Here is an 11505-nt window from a genome sequence, read left to right on the forward strand (position 1 = left end):
CCATTTGCAAAAGCAAGAGGCTCATTTTGATCTCCCAGGTCAAGGTGTGAGGACTAGGAAAGATGGGGGGGGTGGGAGGAAGGGAAATCCCACCACCACACAAGTAAATCTTTGACCTAGTAAGCAAATACGTTTTTGTTGTTACTGCTTGGTAAAATGTACAAGTCTTCCAGAAATTAGACAGTGTAATAAAAATGTACCAGCCCAAATTTAAATTGCTCACTAGACAGATGGTTAATTATATTCACAGCCACATATTTCACTGGGATAGTTTCAGACACTCAGCCAGTTTTATTTGATTATCTAGTTTCCCAGTTAATATGTAAAATGACAGTTACTTTGGGGTTTTTCTGTTCCCTTCTAAAAATATATTTTAAATAAGGGTAAATTCTCCTCAGCCACAAGAACATCACTGCTGTAAATAAAGTGTTGGATTATGGCACCCTACGTGTAAAAGATGTAAGAGAGATTCATCCCCTGAAACCCAAACGGTTTCTGTAGTTCAGAGAAGACTATTGGAACACCTTTTCGCACCAAAGAAAATATTTAAGGAACTATCAGCACACTCTGCTCCTCCGCCAAAAACAACCGAGGAGATATTTAAATCACTGGTTGACATGCTTTCGATGCTTTTTAAAAACAGCTTTAGCAGTCCTACACAAATCATGTCTCTTCAGATAAGAGTCTAGAAAATGGAACGTTAGGAAAAGGCCACATAGCTAAGTACACTGCTGTGCACAGAATTCAACAATATGCTGGGAGCCAAAACCCAAAAGCAAAAGATGAAACCCACTGACTCCAAAACGCAACCAGAAGCTAGGCAAAAATCAAGTGTGCCAATGTTGAAATGGAGACGCAATATATATATATATGATTTTTTTTTTAACTTCAAAAGAGACAGGAAACCTTGCGCGGGTGATTCGGTCCCTCACGAATCAGACAGAGAAGCAGTCATGCTAAAACCACTGGATTCCTCAGCAGAACGGCGCCAACTCAGCGGCGCGTTTTCCATACTTTCCCGGAGCGGGCCCCGCTCCCCACGCCAGCTCGCGGCCTCCCAGCCCTGCGGGTGTGCTAGACCCGAGCGGAGGTGTGCAGCGGGGCGAGGCAGAGAGACGCACCAAAAGCCACGCAGGAAAGTGTGTCAATTCGATCCCCACCGAAAGCGGGAAGGGACCGAGGGCCAATTTTCGCGAAGGTCACAGCCTCGGCGAGGCTCATTGGGACGCCCAGCACACACTCGCCCGCGGCCCTTGGTCGGGTGGCGCGTGCTGGGGAGCGCTCAGTGGTTGGCAGGGCAGCCCCAAGTGCGTAGGGGGCGCTGGCGACCGTACTTCGCACCTTTGCCGCTTTGGCCCTGGCTCCCAGTCGCGGCCGCCGCGTGGGTCTTCCCGCTCGCACGGAAGCGTGCCGTGTTGGTGCCAGTTCCCTGGCCAGGATCTCTCCGGCACCAGCCCGAAAGGAGGAGGCACACTGCTGTCTTCGATTGCCGGGCTGTGTGTATGTGAGCGCCAAGGCTCCGGCCCGCTCGCTTCCCCTCCCCCCTCTCCCAGCGCAAGCAGAGGCCTTTCCTAGATTGCAGTGCCTATCAGGGCTAGCCGAGATCTCTCGCCCTTACTGCCTCGCTCCCTCGTACACAGACACACAAATGCACGCCATTCTCACACAGAATGCCTTCCTTTTCCCTTCCTTCTCTTTTATCTTGGCTTCCCCCAATTCGTTCCACCCCTTGCCATCTTGAGCCAGCGGGGGAGCCTGAGAAAGGCCAGGGAGCTGGTTGGTAACGCTCGTACTCACCTCGCAGGCCGACTCAGGAGGCGCAAGTCGCTGACAGGCTCAGGCAGCCGGCGCTGGAACTAGCGCGGTCGCAGTCAAGGCTTGACTGCCGCCGTCGCTGCAGCTGCTAGAGCCGCCGCCGCCGCCGCCGCCGCTGCTGCTGCTACTGCTGCCGCCGCCGCCGCCGCCTCTGCCTCAGCTCCATGCGCCAGGCCCGCCAGGTGGATGCGCCTGTGTCCCTCAGGCGCCGCTGCCGCTGCCGCCGCAGTGCTAGAAGGAGTCAGAGCTGTCGGGATCTGGCCCTGAAACTCAGCACCTCAGTGACTCTGGGCCGCTCTCGGGGTCCGTGCTTTGGGTGCACCACCGCTCGCTCGGCCCGGGCTACCTCAGCTGCGGGCTGCGCGCGCGGCGCTGGAGCCCTCTCAGTGCGGTGGCTGCGGCGGTCCGCGGGAGGGAGAGAGGAGGAGGGCGGCTGCTACTGTCGCTGTAGTCGTTAAAGCTATTGCTAAATGCTGCTACTGACGCTACCGCTACTGCTACTGGTGTGGCGGTGGCGGCTGCTGATGCTGATGCTACTGGTTTTCCGTCCCGGGTTCTCCCCCTATCTCGTCCCCCCTCCCCCCTCCTCCTCCTCCTTCTCCTCCCTCCTCTGCTTTTCTCAGAGCCTCGGCGGGCGCTGCCTAGTCTCCTCTTCTCCCTGAGATGCCTCTGCCCATTCAAAAAGGTGCCCAGAGTGGGATTGCCTCGGCTGCCACCATCGCTATTGCCCCTGCCATTGTTTCCTCCAACACGGTTGTTCTTGCTGGCTGCGTTCCCCCCTCTACCTCCCTTCCCCACCGCAGCCTTTCCTTTCCTTCCTGTTCTCTCCACCTTGTCTAGGGTCCCTTCCCCATGTGCCCCCTCCCACTCTGTCCGTCTGTCCCTCCCTCCCCTTAGGCGCCCGGGAGCGCGCACTGCGCGGCCACCTGTCATAAAGGGCGCGCACCCCCCTTCCCCACCCCACCCCGCCCCCCACTCACATTCTTGCAGCCAGCCGAGTCCACCGCGCCAGTGGCGCGTTCTTTCCTAGGCAAACCCACAGCCGGACACCCCTCTCCCACACCTTTTAGGCCAGTTACATGTACAGAGAGGGGCGCTCTGAAGTTTGGGGAAGAATAGTCCAATGGCTTCTTTCACCAGGCATCCAACCGTTCAATCTCTGCCTACCCTTAACTTCAGAGCCTAGGCCCCCAGGGGGGTGGGTCATGTAGGGTTGGATGAAGGGCCATTCCCCAGAGAATTGGAAGGGGGAGTTTTATGGAATAAAGAAGGAGAGGGAAACATGAATACACCGGGAAGGAAAAGGAATCTGCCTGACATCAGTCATTGAAAAATCCCTTAGCTGATCCTTACCCTTCAGAATTCCTGGGAACCCGATGGTAAATGGCAATGGATTGTCGCGCAGCTTAGAAGGGATAGTTTAGTACCCTGAAGCCCTGGGTGTAAGGTTGAGGCCTGAGCCTCTGAACCACTACCACTAGGAGCCAGGACAAGTGATGGAAAGGTTGGTGCTAGAACAGAAGGGGTAAAACTAAGTTACTTTGTGTACACTTGCTCCAGCAGCCCACTGTCAAAGGACAGCTTCTTCAGTCAGGGCCCAATTTTAGGTTTCTCTGCTGCCACAGCTGCAGCCTCATTTTGCTGCCATCGCTCAGGCTGTGAGACTGGATTTGTGGAACTTTTCACCCTCACATTCAACAGAGCCTCTATGGCCTGTCACCACCACCCGCCAAAATAGCATGGTGGGGGGATTTCTACATCCCTAGTAAAGTACAAGAGGCAAATGTTCTAGATATCCCATTGTCAACAAAATATGGGGTTTTCCTTATCAAGTTTGAGATACTCTCCATGGGTCTTTCACTGCTGAACAATAAAGTGTCTGTCAGGGCATAAGGGCCTTTTTACAATTTGTCATCTCCATGCCTTGGTCTTTTAACATGCCATCTGCTTGGAACATTCTTGTCCTTTTCCCCTCATGCTTTATATCTCTGAAACTCATCCATAAATAATAGCTCATCCTTAAATAATGGACACTTCCTGAGTCCTTATTATGAGCCAGATACTGTGTTAAGCAATTTACATAAGTTATTTTACTTAATCCTCACAATTGTATTACTCTTATTTTACAATTGAGAAAATTGGGTCACAAAGAAGTTAGATATACACATCTTGAGAATAGAAACAATATTTTCTTTATCTTGCATTTGTTTACCTCAGGCAGTGAGGTAAATATGAGGGAAAAAAAGATTTGGTTTTTGCCCTCAAAAACGAAAACAAATATTAAACATGTGAAATCCTAACCATGTATTGGCTGGATCTCAATGGCCACAATAAATTGCTCTTTACCCATTGTTAGAAAGCATATTGTTTTCATTGTATTAACCACATATGCTGGGATCCCTGGGTGGCGCAGCGGTTTGGCGCCTGCCTTTGGCCTAGGGCGCGATCCTGGAGACCCGGGATCGAGTCCCACGTCGGGCTCCCGGTGCATGGAGCCTGCTTCTCCCTCTGCCTGTGTCTCTGCCTCTCGCTCTCTCTCTCTGTATGACTATCATAAATAAATAAAAAATTAAAAAAAATAACCACATATGCTAGTCTTCCTTTTTATTTTTTTTTAATTTTTATTTATTTATTTATGATAGTCGCACAGAGAGAGAGAGAGAGAGAGAGAGGCAGAAACACAGGCAGAGGGAGAAGCAGGCTCCATGCACCTGATGCCTGATGTGGGATTAGATTCCGGGTCTCCAGGATCACGCCCTGGGCCAAAGGCAGGCGCTAAACCCCTGCACCACCCAGGGATCCCCTAGTCTTCCTTTTTAAAGTTAGTCATTTTTTAGTCACCAGTTATAACTTGTGGCAGTGCTGTCACCTAAAGACTACCAGGAACACACCTATAGGTGAAAAAGGTTTATTACTTGTTACACTGAGGGACAATGCACATCATAGATATAATGGGCTGAGCTGTGTCCCCTCACAAATTTAAATGTTGAAGACCTATTGGGGGTTACCCCAATACCTCAGAAGGTGACTGTATTCGGAGGTAGAATTTTTAAAGAGTTAAGTTAAAATGAGGCAGTTCTGGTGGGACCAAATTCACCCTGACTTGTGTTCTTATAAGAGGAGAAAATTTGTATAGGCATAGACACCCCAGGAGCATATGCATACAGAGAAAAGACAATGTGAGGACACAACAAAAAGACAACCATTTGCAAGCCAAAGAGAGAAGTTAGAGGAGAAACCAAATGTGTCAATACCTTTATATTGGACTTCTAGCCTCCAGAAATGTGAGACAATAAATTTCTGTTGTTGAACCACTCAGTCTGTGGTATTTTGTTATGGTAGCCCTAGCGGACTAATATAATAAGGAATTATGAGTTGTCTTAGTAAAAGGGTGGTAGAAAGGACTTATTACAGGTTTTGGGCTTTGGTTGGGTAATTTGGAGGAGAGTCTTAGAAAGTAGGAGTTCATTCTGTATTAAATGCCATCAGCAAGCAAGGGCAATTCTATCATTTGGCATATTAATAAATCTTATCTATAAGATTTGGGTAGACTAAAATAGGGATAAAGCTTTTGTGGGTGGTATAGTGACCTTGTTTTTGTTTATGCTTAAACTCATTATGAAGTATCCTTGTTTTGTTTCACTTTATCATGTTCTCAGAGTAACCTTGTCTGATGTTCGTATTTTGTGAGATTGTGTATATCCAACAGAAAAACAACATGGCCTGCCTGTGAGTGCCAAGCCAGGTTTCGTGTATCAGGAGCTGCTTTTATTTTCTCATATGTGACTACTTAATATCACTTATTAGTTGTAACTAACTTGGTCTTAGACAGGTTACTTTACTTCTCTGTGCCTCAGTTTCCTCATCTATAACTGAGAGAAATGAAAATAAACAGGGCTGTTGTGGGAACTAAATGAAAGAATATATATGATATCCTTTGAACACTGCTGGGTACATACACAGCATTCATTGGATGTGGGCTATTATCCATTTTTGTTTTCTCCAACAAACCCTTGAGCTCAAATTACATATTATTATAGTTATGTATTGGTACTTTCTCCTTGCTAGACTGTGAGCCTCTTGAGGGCAGGAATATTGTCTACCGCCATAGTAATAATAGCTAACTTCTATTGAGTGCTTTCAATGGGCAAGGCACTGTTGTTAGTTGTAGTTACTTCAAGAAAGCTTTTAAGGCTTTTGAGGCCCTATCTCTACCTATAGGCTAGCCTAGGTGCCTTCCTCTGTGCTCTCATTGCACCTGGGTTTACTTTAAATTATTATACTCAGCATATGATATTTACACTGTCTACTTATGTATCTTTTTCTCTTTCTATATTGTTCACTTAAAGAGAGGAGAACAGGTGCTTTTTAATTTACAAATAAAATGTATTTATATTTAAGGTGTACATTGTGATGCTTTAATATATGTATACATTTTGAAATAGTTACCATAATCAAGCTAATTAACTCACCCATGACCTCACATACTTATAATTTTTTTTTTTTGGTGTGAACACTTAAGATAAATTCTCTTAACAAATTTCAAGATACAACATCATTAACTATAGTTACTATGCTGTACTTTAGATCTCCAGAACATACACATCCTGCATAACTGAAACTATGGCTTTTGACCAACAGGTCCCCATTTCCCCAATTCCCAGCATACAGTAAACACCATTCTATACTGTGTTTTTATGAATTAAACTTTTCAGATTCCACATAGAAGTGAGATCATGCAGTTTTCATCTTTATGTGTCTGGATTATTTCACTATAATGTCCTCCAGGTTCATCCATGTCACAAATGTCAAGTTTTCCTTCTTTTTAAAGGCTGAATAATCTCTCTCTCTCTCTCTCTCTCTCTCTCTCTCTCTGTGTGTGTGTGTGTGTGTGTGTGTGTGCATAATACTTTATCCATCTACAGACACTTAGGTTGTTTCCTTTCCTTGGCCATTATGAATAATGCTGCAATGGACATGGAAGTGTAGATATCTCTTCAAGATACTGATTTCACTTGACATCAGGTACTTTTAACTTTGATGTCCATGTCTGAGCACAGTACTAACAGAAGCACTCAACATAAAGGCACTGATCAGACTTTCACTACATTCTTTGTTTTGTCTAGGGTGAAACTCAGGTCAAGACAGCTGTCTTGGCCAACATCATCCCTTTCCCTGCGATTTTATTGACTAAAAATGTAGCAAAGGATCTCTTCTATAGTTTTTCTCCCTGTAAGGTAAATCTAAAGAGAGAATCATTGTGAGACCTCAATGCAAGAAGATACCATTTAGAAACTATTGGTCCCTGCTATTTAACAATCCATTGCAGGATGTCCATTGGTATAAATTAAAGTCATGAAAGTATATGAGACTAAGACCTAGAATCTTGGGTTTTGGCCTTAATTTTGCCATTGACAAACTTGCGATATTCAGAAAATTACTGAATCTCTCTGACCCTCAGTTTTTCCATGGGAGAAATTGAGAGAATAATCTATTTACTGGCTAATACAGCTTGATAACAAAGATTAAGGAGCATTTACTGGGGTTTCTTTTGGAGAAAAGCATTTTGGAGAAAACATTTAACTACTCCATTACTTCCATGTTACATGCCTGGATAATTTGTAGCCTCTGGAACTGGTACTCCAAAATGGCCACAGCCTTTCAGATACCAACCAAGTATCAAGGATGTTGGGGTTTTCAGCCTGCCATACTTCCTAACAGTCCCACAACTCAGACTGTTCTCAGTGAAGGTTAACTATAGTATCTGGAAATTTGAAGGGCATAAGAGATGCTGTCATCCTGTAGCTGGACCTGAGAAATTTCTTTTTATCATGCTGAGGACAGACACAGTATGTTTTTCAGCTCTACCTTATGTTCTCCTTATCCCAAAGCAGTGAAACAAGGTGAATGAGAAAATACCATTATCACAGTATCATGTTACATATACAAGGGAGAAAACTACCATATTGCTTTTCATATTATGTGCCATAATTGGGCCTGGAGACTACATACCAATCATAATAATGATGCCTGAATGGGACTTTATGGCACCTTTCCTTGGTGAATTCCAAAGAATGGCCCAAAGGAACTCTGGAGCTCCAGATCTGAAACCAGCATTGCCTGTTCCTCTTATTTCAGAGATAGCACTCAGCACATTGACGGCTTCCATTAAATAGAATGGAATTCAGTATTTCCCTCCCTTGTCCTAAATTGCATTAAAAAACCATGGCTCACTCTAGAAAACTGTGTGGAGGTTCCTCAAAGAGTTAAAAATAAACCTGCCCTACGACCCAGCAATTGCACTGTTGGGGATTTACCCCAAAGATTCAGATGCAATGAAACGCCAGGACACCTGCACCCCGATGTTTATAGCAGCAATGTCCACAATAGCCAAACTGCAGAAGGAGCCTCGGTGTCCATGGAAAGATGAATGGATAAAGAAGACGTGGTTTATGTATACAATGGAATATTACTCAGCCATTAGAAACGACAAATACCCACCATTTGCTTCAACGTGGATGGAACTGGAGGGTATTATGCTGAGTGAAGTAAGTCAATCTGAGAGGGACAAACATTGTATGTTCTCATTCATTTGGGGAATATAAATAATAGTGAAAGGGAATATAGGGGAAGGGAGAAAAAATGTGTGGGAAATATCAGAAAGGGAGACAGAACATAAAGACTCCTAACTCTGGGAAACGAACTAAGGGTGATGGAAGGGGAGGAGGGCGGGGGGTGGGGGTGACTGGGTGACGGGCACTGAGGGGAGCACTTGACGGGATGAGCACTGGGTGTTATTCTGTATGTTGGCAAATTGAACACCAATAAAAAATGTATTATTAAAAATAAATAAATAAATAAATAAATAAATAAATAAATAAATAAACAAATAAATAAAATAAAAAACCATGGCTCTCTCCCTCATGACAATAGACAGATGCTTCTTTTTTTCCCTTCAGCAGCCCTAGGAGGGCCAAGGGGAATCCTCATTCTGGGAGTTATTCAGCTAGTGTTTGGCTGGGGCCCTGTGTTAGGTCTCAGGAGGAGAAAAAAGAGACAGTTAAAGGCATATTATTACCTCAAGAAGCATATAGTCTATGAGCCTAGGCATGAAAACACAGGAAAGCAATACTCAGGCTGTGCAAAATGAGGGCTGAGTGAGAGGTAAGAATAAGTCAGGGCCTCTTTGGTCAGGAGACCAAAGGAGTTTGAGAGTCCCCTGCATGCACCAGGTGTGGTGACCCAGAGGGAGAAATAGAACAGTGAGGAGAATAAATTGAGCATGGGGAACAGCATGAGCTGAAGAAGTTCTGAGACAGGATAGTAAGAAATGTATTTGGGAATCAGTGACATGCATAGTGTGGCTGGAGCCAAGGCCCACTCTAGTTGCCAAATTTGGGTAGGTTGAATGGAGCCAGGCTGGGGAGGTTTTGGAACTATAGGATATTTTACCCTTGAATTCTTGCTCTTGACTTTATAAATGTGGACAATAAAGGTCATGGCCACAAACCAGATAGATAGCTAGATGCACTGAATCTTTGGGTTCAGATAATAGCAATGATGAGCATTTATGAATTATGATAAGTGTTCACACACATCATGGTGTTTGTTCATGACAATCTATTTAAAAACAATGCCTCAATGCAAATATTTCCCTCCTTAAAACCTACTTCCTTAAGTCTTAAAACAAACAAATATGTTCTGTTGGTTGAACTCCTTGTCTTTATGGTGGTAGAGCTGAGTTGCAACAGCTGAGCCCACAAATTGAGACAAGATGAGCAAAGTGCTGGTTCCAATCCAGAGTGTTTAGGGTGTCCTGACCCCATTTGCCCAGCATGCTCAGGTGCCTTGGCTGCTGTGTTCAAAGCCAGCCTAGGTAGAAACAGTTTCTGCTACTCTCTTTCAGGGTGAGCCTTTGGAACATGCTGAGACAGGATGAGTGACTCAACGTTAGGGAATTGAGGCCTGGAGAAAACCATTTCCATCCTCTGTTGCCAAGAGCCATTGGAGAAGCCCTAAATGAAGTCACAGGCCAAATGTTTATGGCCTGGCAGCACTGAGGAGGTCCTGAGCAACGTAGGAGTGGAACTGTGGGTGATGAGGAACTGTGTCCGGACTCAAGGCAGGACCTTGGACAGGGATCAGCAGGCTGAAATACAGCTCTCTCTCTCTCTCTCTCTCTCTTTCAAATAGCTTCGTTCTTTTTTTTTTTATTTTGTTATTTTTTTTATTGGAGTTCAATTTGCCAACATATAGCATAACACCCAGTGCTCATCTCACCAAGTGCCCCCCTCAGTGCCCATCACCCAGTCACCCCAAACCTTCGTCCACCTCCCCTTCCACTACCCCTTGTTCATTTCCCAGAATTAGGTGTCTCTCATGTTTTGTCACCCTCACTGATATTTTCACTCATTTTCTCTCCTTTCCCTTTATTCCCTTTCACTAATTTTTATATTCCCCAAATGAATGAGACCATATAATGTTTGTCCTTTTGCGATTGACTTATTTCACTCAGCATAATACCCTCCAGGTCCCTCCACATCGAAGGAAATGGTAGGTATTTGTCGTTTCTAATGACTGAGTAATATTTCATTGGATACATATACCACATCTTCTTTATCCATTCATCTTTCCATGGACACTGAGGCTCCTTCCACAGGTTGGCTATTGTGGACATTGCTGCTAGAAACATCGGGGTGCAGGTGTCCCGGCATTTCACTGCATTTGTATCTTTGGGGTAAATCCCCAGCAGTGCAATTGCTGGGTCATTGGGCAGATCTATTTTTAACCCTTTGAGGAACCTCCACACAGTTTTCCAGAGTGGCTGCACCAGTTCACATTCCCACCAACAGTGCAAGAGGGTTCTCCTTTCTCCGCATCCTCTCCAACATTTGTGGTTTCCTGCCTTGTTAATTTTCCTCATTCTCACTGGTGTGAGGTGGTATCTCATTGTGGTTTTGATTTGTATTTCCCTGATGGCAAGTGATGCGGAGCATTGCTCCGTGTGCTTGTTGGCCATGTGTATGTCTTCCTCTGTGAGGTTTCTGTTCATGTCTTTTGCCCATGAAGTACAGCTGTGCAGCAGGCAGCTGTGCACCCAAGTGGCATGGCAATCTGTGGATAATGTGTCGAATGTATGATGTGGGTTTTGGACTTCCCTTGGTTAGGCACCACCCAGAGTGTCCTGCACAGTGTGAGCTCCCACAGGCACAGACTCACAGGTCTTATTCAGTGTGGGAGGTATTAGAAGTGCCCAAATGTACACTGTTGGAAATTGCAATGTAGTCTCATGGTTTTAACAGTAGTCCTAGAGTAAGGACACCCAGCCAGACTGAGCTCAAATAGCCCTAGAAACATTTGGTTCAGAGCTTCTGGACATGCTTACCTCTTCTCCTTTAAGGAAAGGACCTTAAAGGACTCCTTTGCATATAAACATCCAACACCTCAGGGACACTTGGGTGGCTCAGCGGTTGAGCGTTTGCCTTTGGCTCAGGGTGTGATCCTGGGGTCCGGGATCAAGTCCCACATTGGGCTCCTTGCAGGGAGTCTGCTTCTCCCTCTGTCCCTGTTTCTGCCTCTCTCTCCCTCTGTGTCTCTCCTGAATAAATAAATAAAATATTTTTTTAAAAATCCAACACCTCAGAGTGTACCTCATTCCCACATCCCCACCATCCCAGGTAGAGGGAAGCA

At 45.4% G+C, this 11505-nt stretch overlaps 1 protein-coding gene across 3 annotated transcripts in view; it reads right to left on the reverse strand.

The window, feature by feature from the left end:
• Positions 1-2868, reverse strand: part of NEXMIF (neurite extension and migration factor) — a 135147-nt gene extending 132279 nt beyond the window's left edge. The window contains exons 1-2 of one of the 3 annotated variants that reach the window (XM_072744783.1): positions 2796-2820; positions 1798-2046 (exon numbers count right to left, since the gene is read on the reverse strand). The gene's annotated coding sequence lies outside the window, so the exon portion shown is untranslated. Of the gene's footprint in view, positions 1-1797; positions 2385-2795 lie in introns of those variants that run through there. The other 2 variants (XM_072744784.1, XM_072744785.1) reach the window with 2 other exon arrangements.
• Between the last annotated feature and the right edge of the window lie 8637 nt (positions 2869-11505).

Source organism: Vulpes vulpes, chromosome X (genome assembly GCF_048418805.1).
Source record: "Vulpes vulpes isolate BD-2025 chromosome X, VulVul3, whole genome shotgun sequence".
Lineage (NCBI taxonomy): Eukaryota > Metazoa > Chordata > Mammalia > Carnivora > Canidae > Vulpes > Vulpes vulpes.